Source organism: Falco cherrug, chromosome 5 (assembly GCF_023634085.1).
Source record: "Falco cherrug isolate bFalChe1 chromosome 5, bFalChe1.pri, whole genome shotgun sequence".
Classification (NCBI taxonomy): domain Eukaryota; kingdom Metazoa; phylum Chordata; class Aves; order Falconiformes; family Falconidae; genus Falco; species Falco cherrug.
In genome coordinates this window covers 29501595-29520563 of record NC_073701.1, presented here as the reverse complement: position 1 = coordinate 29520563, position 18969 = coordinate 29501595, and the positions used below count along the sequence as shown (strand labels likewise).

Below are 18969 nucleotides of genomic sequence, written 5' to 3'. Positions count from 1 at the left end.
TTCATTTTTTTCTGGGTGTTGCAGAGCTGAGCTGTAAAATGAAGGACATAAAAACCTACCAAGTAAAATAAAACGGAAGTAACACCGCCGCACGTTGTTTAACCCGGACTTTAGTTGCGATTGTGAGCCATACTGGGAAATGTGTTGGGCTCCAAAGTGGGCCTCATCAGGTGTAATCCTGCACGGCTTCTGCTCCAGAGCTGGGGCAAGCTAATGGCTACTGTCCTGCTGAGCACTGGAGAGGCGGCTTCCTCAGGGGCAGCTGTATTGGTTTCAGAGGAGGTGAATGGCTTGAGGCAGGTGAGAATATGGTTCTTTGGTCTCCGCTCCAGGCAGCGTTGCCCTTGCTGTGCGAAACCTTCATCTGTGCACTCGTCGTGTGACGTTTCCTCCTGTGCAGAGAACAGAACAAGGCTCTGTGGGCCAGGGGAGACCCCATTTTAAGAGGGCTTACTGCTAGACATCACCAGTGCGTGGGCTGCAGGTAGATTTCTCCCCTGGGTGGGTGTCTCCAGAGGCTCCCAGGGTGCCTTGTACCAGGGATACTTCGGAATAGGGTAAAAAGAAGTGTTCATACACATTAACCTTTATTTTCCAAACAGTGATTACCTCTGTTTTGGTTTTGTTCCTCTTTGCTTTGCTTCTTACTTGTTCCTGACAACTTTGTTGCAACTCACAGTGTATTTTTAGCAGCTGCGTCGGTAGTTTTCTATGTGGGTGGCTTATGGAATTAATCTGGGTAATATTTGCAAACTGCACCTCGCCACCGGTGCTGCTGCTGGAGCTCAGTGCAGGCAGGGACCTGCCTGCATGCTGTCCTTGTCACATGAGGGGCTGGGAAGCCTGAAAATCTGACCCTGGATACATCGCAGGTCGGATCCCATTTAACACCAGGAACAGGCCAGCCCTGCTGGGTTTTGAATGCATCCTCAAATTTCGTTAAAGTGCACAAAACCTGCTCATCAGGGAGCCACCACCAGTGAGGCGGACTAAAGGTCTTTACCCCAAAGTTCATGCAGGGAGATGATAACTCAGAGGTGTTTCCTGTTTATGAATTAATAACCAGAACTTAAGCTAAGTCAATGCTGGGACCAAAAGCACAAGTTTTTATTAGCTCAGGATAACAGGAAGCCCCCTCCAGTTGTAATTATTGCCCTTATCATGCTGCTACGTCTAGCGATTAAATGGGTTTGAGATGTAATGGGTGAAAAACGCTGTTTCATTTTCAGAAGTGGAAAGAGCACTGCTGGGACCAGGGCCCAGGGCAAGGAGACAAACAACACACTTGGACAAAAAGGCAAGCACAGTTACTTGCCACTGTCATCGGCCCTTGGGCTCCATGCAGCGCATTCCCCTGTCTGGCTGTAACAGGTGGGGAAAACCCTATTGGCTTCGGCCAGACACCTCAGCTGCCCTGGAAAATTAAGTAATTTTAATTTTTCCAGGCCTCAGGTTTCCCCATTTACCCAGGGGTTGCTATTTACCACTTTCATGTCCTGCTTTGAAAACAACTGGATGTGGTTTCATCCAGACTGGGTAGGAGCTGGCTATCCACCCTGATTAGTGTAAGTCTTCTACCAGTGGGAGACAGCCCAGAGACCTCCTTGATGCCTGTGAGGGTTCTGAACTTAGGACAGCCTCTGGAAGCTAGGTAATTTATTCGGGGGCAGATATGTACTTGGGTGGCTAAACAAGTAAGGGCTCAGTTTTGGCCACATTGCTGCAATGGTGTGTAAAAGTATGTAGATATTTGGTCAGGAGGAAAGTTCTGGGAAGTCAAATCATGGAAGGATTGGTGACCTGGGCATGGAAAGTAAATCCTTGTCCTGATTGTGGGCTTCACCAAGTGAGTCCCAGGTGTTGGTGTTAGAGCAGTCCTGTCAGATGGCGAAGTCAAGGGCAAGTTCAACCACCTTCTGCTCGGACTAGGCTGAGACACCAATATGAGGTAGATGAGACCACTTCTCTTAGGTGCAGGAGTCAAGGCAACTGGGATAGCGTGTACCTTTGGGCGAGGCTCCTGAGAAGGGGAGTTTGCAAAGGTTTTCGGTGGTGGGCTGACGGCTATTATGGTGTCTCAATCCCTGTGTCTGTAGAGGATGGGTAGGCTGAGACTGGATATTTTTGAAAGTTCCACCCTTTTCCTCTCTGATCCCAATTTAAGAAGGTATTTTAAGGTCTGCACCTAAATTTAAGCTCACGGGCAGTGCTGCTGACTTCATTAGAATTGTTTATGTCTTTAAAGCTGGCCACACACTGAAGTACCTTTCTGACTCATGGCCTCTATAGCTTAATCAGTCCATTTATAAAAATGAGGTTGTTTCCTCACTAGGAAATCTCTGCCCTCTGAATGTGAAACATTATTTTTAGGGCTTTTACTTGCTTTTGGAAGGTTAACTGGTGGATAACAAGAAGTGAGAATTAAATGCTATTTAGAGAAAAGGTTGTGTCTTCAGCTATTTATGTACCCTAATATGGACCTAGGTGTTTAACAGAAGGCCTTCTCTTTTGAAACTATTTCCCATAGCAGTACGGAGTTCAGCTTTTGTTTTGAAAATAACCCAGGTGATAATTTCACTCCAGATCGGGCATTTACCAGTTTGTCTGTTTGTCATGGGGGAAGAGCAGAGGCAAGTTACTGCTTCCCCCCATTTACAGCACAGAGTGCACCTGAACCCTTCCTCATTTGGCCCCATCAGCAACTGAGGTCCTTCCTCTGGAAAGCACAAGTGTGTATATTTGGGGGCCACTCTTGAATTCAGGTAGCCTTCTGAGTTGGGTAATTCTGATGGTAGAAACCATTCTTCTAAGACTTCCCTACACAGGTGAGGGGAGGAGCAGCCCTGTAGCCATAGGCTGGCAAAGGAATTGTCACATCTCAAAATATCTTGGAGAGTCCAGAGTCAGAGCTAAAAGAGTTAAAAGGCTGTAAAGTTATGATTTATTTATTTAATGGAAGTAATAATAAGCCATAATAGTGTGTGTTGTTACAGTGCTGTATCTGTTCAAGGTGCTTTATAAAGAGTGCCTGTCTGATCAAGCCACTGACAGAATGATGCCCAGGAACGGAGTTTGGCAGGGGGGAGGGGGTACAAAATAGCCAGTGGGAGGCAAGTGTCCTCGAGATGTGAGCCCTTGAGCTGCTGCTGAACTGGATTCTGATTTTGGAGATCTACATGCCAACAACAGTGTCAATGAAACCCAGGGAGCTACGCAGAGGGAAGCGCTGTCTCCATGCGATGCGTGGTAGCCCATCTGTGTCATGTTGTGGAGGAGGAGGGAGCTTTATGCTGGGGTGAAGGATGGCATAGTTTGCTCCCTTGGTTTTCTTCAGCATTTCCCACTGAATGGGCCATTTGCTTGGAGAAGCTGAAGCTCACTCTTTATTCACACCTCATTCTCTGTCCTGCTCACCTTCCAGGGCCTGTGCTGACATCCATCTCTGGAAGGATGAAGTAAGAGCAATCACTTATAGCTCCTACCCTGAAAAGTGGGAAAGGTCACCCTGCAAGGCAGTGGTATTTGCCAGAGATACTTGGGAAACTCAGAAGGGCAGCTGTCTTCCCTGTTCATTATAACCTTTAATCCTTAAAGGCATTATGAAGACCTGGAACAACGGTGTTACACAGCGGTACCCTGCAGGCTAATGTCTCCTCCAGTTCTAAACCCTGACAGGTTTATCTTGCTCTGTGGGCTGTGCTGAAATGCCAAAGAAACTTAACTCTCACTACAATAATTGAAATCATAGGAAGTGGGCATAGGAAAGACTAAAGTGTTTCAAAGCAGGAAGTACTATACTAAATGCGTGCTTGTCCAGCATGTTCCCTAACATGTTAGTCCAGCATATTCCCTGTGTATGGAGGGTCCACAGCCTGATCAGGCTGTCATTGCTGCCCTTCACTTTGTCACTGAAAAGAATTTACCTCCTCTGCAACTCCTCTCTGCTTTGCGTGCTGTGATTCCTTGTCCTATTGACAGTGGCTGGGGGAAGACTATTCCTTCCTCTTTGTCATGTCTCTCCTTGGCTTTGTGTTCCTGAAGCCAAACCCTATCTCAAACACATCCTTCAGCTCTTTCTCATGTGTCTTGTTCCCCTCAGCTCTGACTGTTCTCGTGGCTCTCTGCGCTCCCTTCAGCCAGTCCACCTCTCTCTTGAATGGCACTGCTAGAGCACAGTGCCGTGCCTGGAGTTCTGTGCTGGCCAGGTAGAGCAGTGTTCCTTCACATCTCTTACAGGCAGCGGTCCTGTTTGGTTTAACTTTTGCACTGTGACATGGTTCATCTGTGTGTAGCTTGTGATCCGCCGTGGCTCCCAGATCCTGTCCAAGAGGTCTGATGCCTTGTGAGCCATTTTCTGTCCTGTGTGTGTGGAGCTAGCCTTTCCTGCCTCAGCGTATGATTTTTGTGTTTGTCCTGTTTGAATTTCATCTTGTACCTTTTAATTTGTTGGGATTGTTTTGAATTCTAATCTAATTCCCCTGACTCTGCAGTCCCTTACTGCTTGGTGTCACCTGCCAATTTTTAAAAAAGCAGTCTTGGTTTCTTCACCAAGATCAGCTTTGTTCTCTACTCTGCAGTCCCAAATAGAAAGCACAGAAGAGAAGAAATTGTTTCATAAAAAGTAGGAACAGAACCTTGCCCCTAAAATGCAAAAGAGGCTGAAAACCCCACAAAACACTTGGCATTGTTTTCACACCTCCTATTCTTTTACTCTCCCTTGGTGCTTTTGAAGTATTCCTAAGAATAGTTGTATTTGCTATAGTAGTGCCAGTGCCAAACAAAAGCAGGACCTTACTGTACTAGGCATGACATTGATATGAAGGGGCAGATAGTTCCCACCCCAAAGGATTTGCATTTTATGTAGACAGAGACACAGGAGGGTGGACTATACAAACCAGCTGGGCTCTTTGGGGAGAGGAAAGCACAATGTGTAGGTTTCCTTAAACATTTTTTGACAGAGGTTCATTCGAGGAAGGAAGGGGTGGGCTGAAGGTTGAGAAAAAGTAAGGCAATAGGTTGGGAACAAGAGAGAAGAGGATGAGAGAGACAGGTGAGGAAGAAAGATGAGGGCAGGTGACTGTAACAGGAGAGAGGAAGGTGATCCCTGAGAGGTACAGGGGCTGAGGCTGTCACAGCGAAGGCTGGCAGCAACAGAAAACTGGGTGAATTGCTGAAGATCCTGGCTTGGACTGTTTTTGCGGTTGCCCTTGCAGACTTCAGTCTCTCCCAGGTTTTTTCCTGCAATTGTCTCTTAACATCTTTGGAAGGGAAGGTGAGTGAGGACAGGAGATACCACCTATATCCTAATTCTTATAGGTGGGGCAGAGAGTTTGCCTGGGAATTTCCCAGATGGAGCTGAGACCAGAGGCAAAACTGATGCTATACCTTTCTTGTAAGTTCTCTGATCCTGCTCTCCATGCTCAGGAAATTCTGATGGGGCAGAGATTAGCCAAAACACCACTACTTTTCACTGATCTGAGATCCTTGTGGTTTCCTCCCGCACTGCCACTGCCCTTCCCACGATAGGGCAGCTATGCAGGACAAATTTGATCTGTCATACTCCCTTCTCCTTCCTGGCAGTCCCCACATGCTGAATTTTCCTGCAGCTTGCACATGTCTTTTAAGAGCATGTGTAACTGTCCCACCCTCTCTGTCCCTGTGTCTGCCCTACTTTCACCATCAGTCTGGGTGATTGAAACAGGTACAGGTGTGGAGGCACAGTCTCAGCGCCTGAGCTCATGGGCGAGAATGGCACGTGCATCATGCTGCACATGGATATGTATGGCCCCAAGGCTGGTCATGTTTTAAACATATGAGACTCAACATACTGTTCTCTCTAGGAGCAGGTCAGGTATATCAGTACGTTTGGCAGCGAGTCTATAAGGGTATGTTTTTTCTCTTGGATAAAGAGAGCAAGAAAAGCTTTTTTTTTGCTTATGGTTTGGGGTCAAGGTGTTTATTTGCTACTGGATGTGATCCAGTGGATTCAGTGCATCTCTGCACAGAGAGGAAACAGCAGAGAGGAAACAAGTCTAGGAGGTTCCTGGAGCATGTGGAAGATAGCTTCCTGACACAGCTGGTGAGTGAGCCAACCGGGGAAGGCACCCCGCTGGACCTGCTTGTGAACAGAGAAGGACTGGTGGGTGATGTGATGGTTGGGGGCCGTCTTGAGCATAGCAATCATGAAAGGACAGAGTTTTTGAGTCTCAGAGAAGGAGGGGGGTCCGTAGAACCGCTACCTTGGACTTCCTGGAGGGCAGACTTTGGCCAGTTTAGGAGGCTGATAGACAGAGTCGCTTGGGAGGCAGTCCTGAAGGGCAAAGGAGTCCAGGAAGGCTGGACATTCTTCAAGAAGGAAATCTTAAAGTCACAGGAGCAGGCTGTCCCCATGTGCTGAAAGATGAGCTGGCAGGGAAGAAGACCAGCCTGGCTGAACGGAGAGCTTTGGCTGGAACTCAGGGAAAAAAAAGAGAGTTTATGACCTTTGGAAGGAGGGTCTGGCAATTCAGGAGGACTACAAGGATGTTGTGAGGTTATGCAGGGAGCAAATTAGAAGGGCCAAAGCCCAACTAGAAATTAATCTGGCTACTGCTATAAAAGATAATAAAAAATGTTTCTATAAATACATTAGCAACAAAAAGAGTGCTAAGGAGAATCTGCATCCTTCATTGGGTGAGACATAGTGACAAAGGATGAGGAAAAGGCTGAGCTACTTAATGCTGCCTTTGCCTCAGTCTTTAATAGTAAAGACCATTTTTCTCTGGGACCCAGACCGCTGAGCTGGAAGACAGGGATGGGGAGCAGAATGAAGCCCCCATAATCCACAGGGAAACGGTCAGCAACCTGCTACACCACTTAGACACACACAAGTCTATGGGGCCTGACAGAATCCACCCAAGGGTACTGAGGGAGCTGGTGGAAGTGCTCCCCGAGCCACTTTCAATCATTTATCAGCAGTCTTGGCTAACTGAAGAGGTCCCAGCTGACCAGAAGTTAGCGAATGTGACACCATCTACAAGAAGGGCAGGAAGAAGGATCTGGGGAGCTACAGGCCTGTCAGCCTGACCTTGGTGCCAGGGAAGCTTGTGGCGCAGATCATCTTGAGTGCCATCATGCGGCATGTACAGGACAACTAGGTGATCAGGCCCAGCCAGCAGGGGTTTAGGAAAGGCAGGTCCTGCTTGACAAACCTGGTCTTCCATGACAGGGTGACTCGCTTAGTGAATGAGGGAAAGGCCGTGGATGTTGTCTACCTAGACTTTAGTAAAGCCTTTGACATCATTTCCTACCTCATTCTCCTGGAGAAGCTGGCTGCCCATGGCTTGGACATGTGTATTCTGTGCTGGGTAAAGTGCTGGCTGAGCGGCTGAGCCCAAAGAGCGGTGGTGAATGGAGCGACATCCAGCTGGCGGCTGGTCACAAGTGGTGTTCCCCAGGGCTCAGCATCGAGTCCTGTTTAATACCTTTTTCAATGACGTGTATGATGGGACTGAGTGCACCCTCAGTAAGTTTGCAGATGGCACCAAGTTAGGTGGGAGTGTTGATCTGCTTGAGGGCAGGAAGGCTTTGGAGAGGGATCTGGACAGGCTGGACTGGTGGATTGAGACCAGTTGTATGAAGTTCAACAAAGCTCAGTGCCAGGTCCTGCACTTGGGTCACAGCGAGCCTATGCAACGCTTACAGGCTTGAGGAAGAGCGGCTGGGAAGCTGCATCATGAAAAAAGATGTGGGTTGCTGGTCAACCAGCAGCTGAATATGAGCTGTTGGTCTGCCTAGGTGGCCAAAAAGGCCAGCAGCATCCTGGCTTGTATCCAAAACAGTGTGGCCAGCAGGACCAGGGAAGTGATTGTCCCCCTTTACTGGGCACTGGTGAGGCCGCTCCTCAAATACTGTGTCCAGTTTTGGGCCTGTCACTACAGGAGAAACATTGAGGTGCTGGAGCGTGTCCAGAGAAGGGCAAGGGAGCTGGTGAAGGGTCTGGAGCACAAGTGTTACGAGGAGCGGCTGAGGGAATTGGGGTTGTTTAGCCTGGAGAAAAGAAGGTTCAGGGGGGACCTTATTGCTCTCTACAACTGCCTGAAAGGAGGCTGTATAGTGATGTGGAAGTCAGTCTAACAAGCAATAGGACAAAAGGAAACAATGTCAAGTTGCACTTGAGGTTTGGATTGGATATTAGGAAAAATTTCTTCACCAAAAGGGTTATCAATCATTGGAACAGGCTGCCCAGAGAAGTGGTTGAGTCACCCCCCTACATGTAAAAGACATGCAGATGTGGTGCTTAGAGATATAATTTAGTGGTGGATTTGGCAGTGCTGGGTTAAAGGTTGGACTTGATGAACTTAAACTTAAACGATTCAATGATTCTGTTTATTTTTGCTTGAAGACATACCTTTTTTTTTTTTTTTTTTCTAGTTGGAGATTGTAAAGGCACACAGGGTGGCAGATAGCCAGTAAGATCCCTAACTATTAGCTGCATCGGTGGTGGGTTACGTTAACAGTTCTGGAGGGAATGTTACAGCAGACGATGGAGTGGGTTGATGGAGACTTAGACTCTAGCAGCCAGGCTCAGAAAATATCCAATCCCAGAAAACTTGCAGAATATTTCAGAGAAAGTTTGTTTTTTCAGGAAGCTCCTTTAGCTTTCCCAGAATATTTTTACTTGTAGGCAAAATTTGTAAGCATTCTTTATTTTTAAAACACGGTTTATATTCTGCTCTTGTCTGCAGCAGCGCCAGCACCGTCGCTGTATTTATCTTTTCCCTGTTAACACTTGCTGTTCCTGGAACGTCTCCTGCTCAGCAGCTGTTTGTAGGTGGTTTTTTTTCTCTCCCATCATCATGTACCTTTCCTTCCTCTTCAAGGCATCCATAAACCTCTCGTAGTGACATCATAGCTGTTTCCATAGCAACAGATTATGATACTAGAACAGAGGATAATATCAAACAGGAGGAGGAAGAGATAAATTATGGTGTTTGTGTGTGTGTGTGTGTTTGAGGGCTTGATTATATTCCTACATCTCTTCCGAGGATGTTGTCTGCCTGGTTTCTCCTCTGTTTATCTTGTATGCCTTTTAAAGGTTAGGAAAAAGCGAAGGAAAAAAGAAGATCTGGAGGTCAGAGTAATACAGACACATTTTTTGATGGTCTCTGTGTAAACCTAGTAGGCTGAGATTTATTTTTTTATCTCTGTGGTAGCTCTCCTGTGTCTCCTGAGAGTAATCTAGTCTGGAGAAAACTTCGAGGCACAACAGTCCCCTGGTGCAGCTTCACTTCTATTTTAATTATGAATTATTCATAGCCACTAGCAGCTGGTATCCCAAGCCAAGGATATCTGTGCTGCAGATTCCCCAAAAGATGGACAAATGTGGCATGGCATTGCCCCAGAGAGCTCACGACCTGTATTTGAGAAGGGATGTGACAGGTACTCAAATCAGCCAGAGCTGGCATGGGGAGAAGAGGGAGAAGTACCCAAAAGAAGGGTATCAACAAAAGTATGATCTCTAGACTATGCTCCAGCCTGCCCAGAGATTGGTGGTAGCAGAGGTGGTCTGCGCCTCGCCCCAGTGTTAGCTTTTCACAGTGGCGTTTCTGGAAGAGCTGTGCCAGTAGCAGGTCAGGAGCCTGGTTTATGACCATCTGCGTGGTTCTGCCATGGCTTCAGGCTATCCCTCTGACAGGGGCTGACAGCAGCAGGATTGCAGGACAAGCATCCATGTTGGTCCATGCTTGCATTGGTAGGAAGGCTATCTGCTTAAAGCACGAGGCTAGAGGTGAAGAACATCCAGCTAAAATGCATGGGGTTTTATTTTCTCCTAGGCGGCGTTTAGTGTTGACAAATTCCAGATAGTTTGGCAAGGACTTTCAGCAGGTCTCTGTTTTGCCTCCAAATAGCAGTAATTTCTGGCCATCATTGTTGCTTTCCTATTTAGATAATTGACTTCAGAAGCTGGAGAAAAAAAATCTCAGCAAACCCTCTTAGATATTCTCATAACTCTGTGTGTGTGTGCGCAATCTTTTATCTTCCTCTTGTGGCAGAATTTCTGGGGAGTTAAGTGGTCATTGCTAGTCTTTAAAATACCCTGAGTAGGGTTGTGGCTAACAAGGCAAATCTCTGGTGATGCTCTTGAGCACCTTAACATTGACAGTTTTGATCCCACGCTTAGGTACTCTGGGACCCTGAGGAGGAGTGCAGGGGAGGGATCTGAGCAGAGTGGTAAGGGGTAACGTATCGGCTAGCTTTAGCTATGTGATAGGGTAGGACAGTATGTAATGGGGCTCTTCCCGTGATAGGAATTTGGCAATGTACTGCAGGGCGAGCCCTGGGTCAGCAGTGGAGCAGCACTGGGATTTGGTGATGCCCAGCCTCCAGCTCCCAATATGTCAGTGCACAGGAGCTGGGCATCCGGGTGGGCTGCTGGCAGGCTCGGTGGCTGTGTTGAGTGAAGAGTTTTCGGTTCAGATTAGTGTCACGAGGATGGAGAGAAGTAGGTAGGAGCAATTGCAGGGGTCACTCAGACTGCAATGCCATCAGGGGCTAAAGTTGCTCAGAAGGTACATGAGCACAGAACACCTCAACAGGAATTAGTAGGTCACCTTCATGGAAGCTTATTGGGAGCCAGTAGAGACCAGAGGACTGGTTGGGTGCATTTCCCCTGCACGGGGCCAGCACGGCATGCTAACCCCAGTTTCTGAGCAGGCTGATGTCATTGTCCTGTGGGGGACATACTTCTGTAGTCAGGCCTTAGGGTGATGCAGGCAAGGGAAGATGGAATGAGGTCCTTTGCAGAGGGAAGAGAGATCAAAATGTTTTCTCTGAAGCCAGATTAAAACAAAAAGACATCTCTTGGCTACAGCCACTTTGTGGACACCATGGAGAAACCCAAGACTTCATAACTCTTCCAAGGCATGTGGGGATCACATTTAGGCATGAGTACAATTATAAATTCCTTCCTCTCTCTTAGGACTATCACTGGCACCACCAGAAACCTTCCCATCAAACTGCCCCTCTGCATTCTCTCAACATCACAATGTGTATGTATTTAGCAAGTGGGGATAAGAAACACGTTGCAAGCCCCATTTTAAAATAGCTGTACCACCTGACAAGGACATGTGAAACCCAGACACAAGCATATCCCGTTGATGGTGACAATACTTCTTTTGTGGTGTCATTTTCTTGTCACTTATCTGGGACTGTGAGCACCTGGATAATTCAAGTGCACCTTCCAAATGCCTGTGCTGCCTGAAAGCACGTGCGAGTCGGAAGGGGTGGTAGATGCTGTTATCAGACTGTGTGTGTGAGAATACAGGTGGAAGTGTATGTGTGTGTATGTATGTGTATGTGGGACTCTTTCCATGTTCGCAGGCACATGTAGGAGTGTGCATAAGTGTCTGCATGTGGCTCCATCCCCTTTGTCTACAGGAGGCAACGTGGGCCTGATTTTCCTTAGAGCTCTTACACCATTCTCTCAGCAAATTGCATTTGTATGAGGGCTCTTTTCCACTGCAAGGAATGAAGAAGGGAGATTTATTATAAATATAAATTAGGCTTTCTGCATGTTTGTGAGCTGTCACAGCCTGTACAGGAGGAAATATAAACAAGGTGAATGCAGAGTGTTTGTGTGGAGCGATGCTGTGACAGCGTATGTGTTGGCAGGAATGTTGTCTGCAGTCCCTTGTGTAAGGGGTTGTATTGCTGGTGTGAGTGTGGAAGGCTGTAAATCACAGTGTGTTGTGGAAGGGGACACTGCCACTCTGCCTGTGAAAGTCAGGGAGAGATTTTTTGAAGCAATGTGGCTCTTCAAACTGAACAAAAGATTTACTAGAAATCCAAGCTTGAGAAAAATATCATCCAAGACATTTTGTCTGGGAGTGATCTGTAATCCATATCCTCCAGCTTGTCTCCATCCTGACCCAGAACAGCTGTGTGTCTGGCATCTTTTACTTACCTCTCCTAGTGTCAGGTTTTGGTGGCCCTACTGGACCAGTTGTTGGGTATCTCTGTAGCTCTGTAAACGTCTCAGGTCTGTCCTCCTGTATTCTCAGTTTATTTCAGTCTTGACCTAGTCCTGTGATGTAGCTGGTGTCTGTATGCAAATGAAATATCCCCTGGGAAATCTGTATCTATTTAGATGTGTTTACCGTATCACTCACAGCATATCTGATGTAGGTGAGACCACCTCAGTAAAGTAGCTGTATCTTTTTCAGCATCCCTGCAAGCAGACAGCCGAACCCTGGTTTTGTTCTTGCTCAACTGTGAACTCGAGCAACAGACTGTGGAGTTCCCCTCTTTCAGACTGGGCTTGGCTTAAAAGTTATTTCGTGTTCCTCCAAAATCATTGCTGTTTCCCATAGGAACACTTGAGTCATTACCAATCCCTGCATTTCCTCCCAGTCAGGAAGGATTGAAGGGGTTTCAGGAAGAGAATGCTTTTTTACAAGGAGATGTCTGCTTTCCCTTGCCATGCCCTGTCACAAACAGATACTGAAACTCCTGCCAAAAAGCCACTGCCTGTAGAAGATAATGTGCAAGGGAAGAAGGTGGGATGTGAGTGAATGGCAGGGTAGGGCAGCATTTCAGGTGGGGATGCCCAATGCTTTTGATACCGAGTACAATAAAACAGATGCTTGTGGCAGCACTGGGGGTGAGCTAGGAAACATGCCTATGTCACCTGGCATCATTGGAGCAAGTTGCAGGTCACAGGGTTTTTTCTGGGTTTCACTGTGGTTGTTACTCCTGTCCGTCTTGCCCTATTTTTATTGCAAGGCTTGTGAAGGGGATGGGGCTTTTGCTCTCTTTGTGTATTTTGTGTCCTTTTTTGTGTTCCTGGCGGCCTCTTCCCCTCTGCCAACCCCTCCTCAGCACAGCCCTGTCATGTTTGGTCGTGCTTGGTTGAAGATGACCAGCCCACCTGAGGTGTTCATGGTTGAGGGCATAGCACATCGCATATTGAGAACATGCTGACTTCCTGTGGGAGCTGAATGCTGCGTGTAGGACATCCCAGGCTGGCGAGCTTGGGGGCTGTGCAGTTGCCCTGGGGCTCAGGATGAGCCATGTGGGGGAGGAAGAGCGCAGGCATGGCTGCATGGGTAAACCACTCCGTGGTTACCATGAAATGATCAGGTATTGGGAGTTATTTGCCTAACTGAGGCAAGGGAAGCAGGAGCCACTCCTGGTGATCTCAGCCTTCCTGTCTTGCCTGCCTGGGACATGGAGAGGGCTGTGGGGGGCAGGTGCTCCCCCCATCCCCTACTTGGGGTGTCCAGGCAGATGGGCTGCCTGTGAGTGAGGCAGCAGGGCGCTTGTCCCCTTTTCAGTTGGAGGTGGCAACCCAGCAGCACACGAGAGCTGTGTAATCCAACCCTGTGTTGGGACAGGCTGCACTTAAACCCCGTGTAAGCCCTAATTTGAAGGCTTAAAGGGAACTGAAGTGTGGCACCGAGTGCTGCAGCTGAGCTTTACCCTTCCTGAGCTGTGACAGCCTGCCAGGAGGGGAAGCAAGGGACAGGATGCCTTTGCAGCAGGGCCAGGAACCTGTAGCTGAACTTCTTGGTCCCAACAGAAGTGTTGGATTTGGTTGGATTTTAAACTGTAAATATGATTGATTACGGCTGGTGGTTCTGACCTCTGTGGTTTTCAGTGGATGTCCAAAGAAGTTGCTGCAGTAATGGTGTAGCCCAGCTGGGCTCCATACGTCTGGTTATGTATGTTCATTCATATAGTTCAGCCCCTGCTAACTCGTCTCTGTCTTCCCAGCCTAGTCACTGCTTCTCCTTCCGGGCAAGCAGGCTCAGCTTGTGGCTGGTAGCAGATAACACCACCCCTGTGCCAGGCTCCTAAAGGCCACGTAGCCATTGTGGTGGGCCTCTGTCAGGGGAGCCCCCTGCTTCCCTCTCATGCCTATGTCCCCTCCTCCCCATGCCTGCTCTCTGCACAGGGACCCCTTTCATCTGGTGCCCCTCGTGGGGATGCTGGGCTCCCCGCATTGCTAGAGTAGGTGAGCTGCTCAGCACACAGGTAGTCACAGCAGGCTGAGGCTCCCCATTTCTTCCTTTTTCTTTGTGACTGATTCTTGTTTATTTATTTGTAACAATTGTTGTTGCCTTCACTTAGGGTCACTTCAGCATTGGATGCTTTCACTTATTTCAGAGTTCTGTCGCTGCTTACAACACAGCCGTAGTTTTAGGAAAGCCACAGAGTGTGCAATGCTACACCTGGGCTTGGGAGGGGGATTTTGGAGAGGGGCAGTCTGTGTTTGGATAGTTTCTGAAGATGGCTGCCAGCATCGTGCCTGCTATATTGCTGGGAAGCGCACTCAGGCACCTGTATGCCTATACATACAGTCTGCGGATGTCCTTGGGAGCATCCTGTGGCATCCTGCCCACCTTCCTCCCCCAGTCAGGTCCATGGGACTTTGGCCAGTACACCAAAGAAAGGATCATTGGTGTTTGTCAACCTTTACAAGAAAACAGATGGTTTTTAAGCCAAAGCTAAGATTGTAGCACATGCTGGAGGCTGGAAGGTAACTGTAAATCCTAGGTCTCATTTGCACAAATACATTTGGTTCCAATCCTAAGGGCATTTTGCCTTCCCCTGCCTATACCTTCGTTTCAGAAACATGTAAATTTAGTTTGCATTAATTTTTTTCAAAACACCACAAAATGTGGCTAGGGGTGGGGGGCTTTTAAATTACATTTGGCATAGAGGCGATAGGGAGGATTCTGGATGCTCCATGGGGTAGGAATCTGTGGATGTTTGTCATTTATGCACTGTTAGTGGGGAACACTGAAGAGACTGGGTACACTAGGAAAGCAGTAATGATATTTGCAGCCTCTTACTTGTAGGTCTGCTGCTCAGATCAGACCTCTCAGCTTTCTTCTGGCCCAGCATATGAGACCCCACACAGCGGGTCATGTTTCAGGTGTGAACCTTATGTGTAGGGTCATCTGGTGGATAAATGTCCTGTCATGTGAAGGGGGATGGGCTCTGTGGCAAGGTTGACACAGGAGAGTGGGAGGTGATGCTGGCCAGTTAGGCTCCTTCTAGGGCAGAAACCTGCAAGGTGCCCCTGCCCCTCTGAAGAGGCCGTCCCTTTTGCAGGCAGGGTCTGTGGAGCAAAGAAGGGAGTCTTGGTTTCAGCCCTGAAGGTGTGCGAGGTACAGACCTACCTGAGAACTGACAGGAGGCAGCCATGGCAGTAATTCCCAGGTTCGCTGGAGGTCAGCAGTGATGACACATTTACACTGCTGAAGGCCTTATGTGTAGCAAAGGTTTTGTTCACATTTACTGGCTGCTTACTAGATCTCAAAATTGTCAAAGAGCAACAAACCAGCTAAGATAGCCTGTGAGGCAGGGATGAGGCTGGGCTACCTCATGTCTCCTTCTGGGAGACAGGAGGACCATGCTGGCCAGGGTGCATGGTGGGAGGTCTGCACTGACACGGGTCACTCTGTGTGTGCTTGGTGATCTGTTTCTAAAGCTGTCTATTCAGTGTCTTTCACCTGCACTGGTGCTCAAGGAGGAAGTAACCAAAGAAGAGTTGGAGGCTTGTCCACGCAGAGACGGGCCGCTGGAGAAGCACACACACCCCCCGCCAGCCCTTCCGTTACTGTTGGCAGACAAGAGGGAGAGGTTTGCATCCTCTCTTGTGTTTCAGCCAGAAGGAATGCATGTGCCTGGGGGCTTCCTGCCATGCTCCTTTGCCATGTTGATGGGTTTCATGACACCACTTTTAGCACCTAAGGATAGGTGTGAAAATGGAGGAGGTAGAGGAGGAGGAGGTGGTGGAGGTGGTGGTGGTGTGAGTTAATACAAGACCCTGTGGGAAGCAGTGGCAGGCAGTATTATTTCAGTGGTTTGAGCCTCAACTTTCTCCCTCTCTCCCTCCCTCTCTCTCTCATTAAATTACAACTAATGCAAGTAGCATTCTGAAGGAGGAATTTGGGAACTGTTGTTCATCATCCAATCACTTGTAACGAATGTGCTGCTCAGTGCCATAGCCCATAGCCTAGCTGAGAAGTAATTCACTTGGTATTTGCAGGCATGACATGCATGCCATAAGAATTCCACTGTTAGCATTATTCCAGCATTAGCGAGGGGATATGAAAATAAATGATGAGCTATTGTTTTTCATGATTAAGTCCAGGCTTTCTGCTCATGTGTCTTTTTTCTCTTCATCTGTGGAAGGAGGGGCTCTCTGTTCCTTCAGTTTTTGGAGCAGGCAGGTTGTGCTCTCGCTTATCCCGGCTCCCCTGTCCCCCTTCCAGACCAGCACCCTTCTGCTGCTCCCTCTACCTGTCCCCTCCTGGGTTTGGAGATCAGCCACAGCGGTCCTTCAGATTGCTATGGGACACCACTGCGGAATGGTATGACATCAGAGGGGACCTCAACATTTTTTTATGGGTCTACAAAGCTGTTTTGTCCTCACCATCCATCAAGGGGATCAAGCTCTGCTCTTCATGGTTGCACTGGCAGGCTGAGTTTGGTGGCAGGTCAGCAATTTGGAATCTTGAGGTCATTCACAAGCCTTAAGTGACTCTTCTATTATTTAAAAAAAAAGAAAAAAGAAAAAAAAGGGAAAGCTCTTGAGGCAACTGTCAGTCTGAATGTACAGGAGCAGAGCTGAGCAGCCTCTGCTGGGGCCTGCTGGCAGTGGCCAGCACCTAAAGAAGTCCACAGGGCAGATCTCGTGACCCATGGTTGTGAGGGCCATCCCTGACCATTCCAGTGGACTTTCCTGTGTTTCCTGCGGAGCGTTATAAATGTGAAGGAGTTAAACATTACAGGGGAGTGAGGTAGTTAAGCATTATTTATCCCTACTTTCTACCAGCGGTGACCAAAGAAGAAAGCGTAGCAGTTTCAGAGATGACCCTTGTTTCTGGGACCATCAGTTCATGGGGCTAGTTCAAGCTGGCACACACCCACTTGCGCAAACTAAAAGACTTTGGAAAACCAGGCTTAAATATCCCCATGAAATCCCTGAACTGAGTCAGTACCAGCGCTATACAAGATTCCTGCGCTCTTAATCTTATTCTTAATCAACTAACCCAGGCAGTCTTTCATGTCATTGAGTTGCTGCTCACTCCAGTGGCCCCAGCCCACGTTGTCTGTTCAGCAGAAGGCCTGGCTGAGCTGAAGGCAGATGGCAGGGTAGGAGCTTGTGCTGATCCTACTACTATTAACTTTACCACTCCTCTGCACAGCAAGCTGCTCCCTTTGAACAGCAGCAGAACCATTTTTAAAAGCCCTGTGGCCCAGCCTTGTGTGACAGAATAGCTCATTTTGTCACGGAAAAAGATACCTTGGCAAACTTTTGAGTGTAAGCTGTCAGGGGTAACCTCAAGACTCTGGAAGAAGCAGCCGTAGGCTTTGAGGGAAGAGAAGCAGCCAGCTGCAGGTGTCCTGTTCCCACCTGGGAGGGGATGCATTAAAGCCATTGCTTCCCCCTGCCCTGTGTTCTTTATTTGTCCTGTCACAGGAGCAGCATACACACTGGAGTGTGAAGTGACATTGCTTTGCATGTAATCACAGTTATGAAATCCAAAGCTGTTGGGTCGCTGTACTTGTCCCGTCCCACGCCATGCTGCTAGTATACCTTGGCACACAGCAACTTGCAGTATGTCGTGGTTATCCCGGTGTAGCCCTGACCTGTGGGTCTCATAAAATGTCTCAGACTGGGTAACTCCCTCTCACCCACCACCTGCACTCACTGACATGCATGCACACACACGTGCAATGCACAGCCTTTAGCATCGATAGTTATGTGCAACTCTCACCAGTTCAGGGTGATTGCAGTGTCCCATGTCTCAGAAGCAGGGAGTCTGTGTCCCTCTGCACAAGCTCTTCCACACAGCCCTCTCGCAGCCCTCATGGTGATTGCCAAGGTCCTTTCCACTGGAAGCGATACCTGCGCTCCTCAGTTCTTCTCAGATGTTGCAATATGCGTAAATGGGGTGGTGGTGACACTGGGCATAAAGCCATCAACTCATATTTACTTGTGATCTAAGAAAGTGATTTTGGTTCAGACCTCAAAGGGCAAGCTGCTGTGTGATTTAAAATTGTGCTACCAGCAGAAGCATATGACCTCATGGTATGAAAAAGCAGGAGATTAGCAGAGAAGTAAGCTTCTAAGGTACACAAATGTCCACAGGGGAAAAAAAAAGAAATATTTTAATAGAAGAGTCAGTTTGTCTGCGTGAGAGAAGGCTGGGGAAATGACTAATTTGCTGGTTCTGTTATACATGCAATTTGATTCAGTTGTTCCTTCTTTGATTCAGGCCCCCTCCTTCGCTTTCTGTACCCCCTACCTCGCCTTGGCTTTTTCTGCCTTTTGAGAGAGAGTGGGTGAGGGAGGGTGGAAGGGCTCAGTGAGGAAGGAGTTAAGGGAATGCTCAGTGGGGATTATAAAACAGCCAGGCACTTGGAAACAGTTAAGAGAGAAACAGATCTGCCAGGAGGGAGTGTGGCACTGGAGCCGGTGGTTTATTTTCATGCCTCCCTACACAGCGATGCAGAAGGCTCTCCTACAGTGGAGATGGAGGTAACAGCGACGGGAGTAGGGTGGGTGCTGGGGTGAGGGTGTCAAGGTTAAATGGGGAACGGACTTTGGCAACAAGTTGGCAAGCCTTGCCACTGATCCTTACTGACATGCTCCACTCTGGATGTGGCTCGCGCCCTTTATGGGTGGCATTAGGTAGCACCTACTGTAGCCTGAGGGCATGGCCTTGCCCTGGGGGAAAAGCATCCTCTTTGCATGTTGGACCTAGGGGAGAGTGGTCTTGGCATCACCCTGGAAGGGTGAACACAACAAACTCCCTGTCTGCTCGAGCACAGCACTGAGAACAAAGTGTGGGCAGGTCTGTGGGTATGCCTACGTGAGTGTGAGTTGCGTGCGAGGTCCCCTGTAAGCATGGCTGTGGGTGGGCATCTTGTGCAAGCCCACCGGGCCAGGAGGAGCCTTCTGTCATGCTCTGA

At 48.3% G+C, this 18969-nt stretch overlaps 1 protein-coding gene across 6 annotated transcripts in view; it reads left to right on the top strand.

Annotated features, from left to right (window-relative positions):
- HIPK2 (homeodomain interacting protein kinase 2) overlaps positions 1-18969 on the top strand; it is a 144991-nt gene that overhangs the window by 3339 nt on the left and 122683 nt on the right. The window lies entirely within an intron of this gene.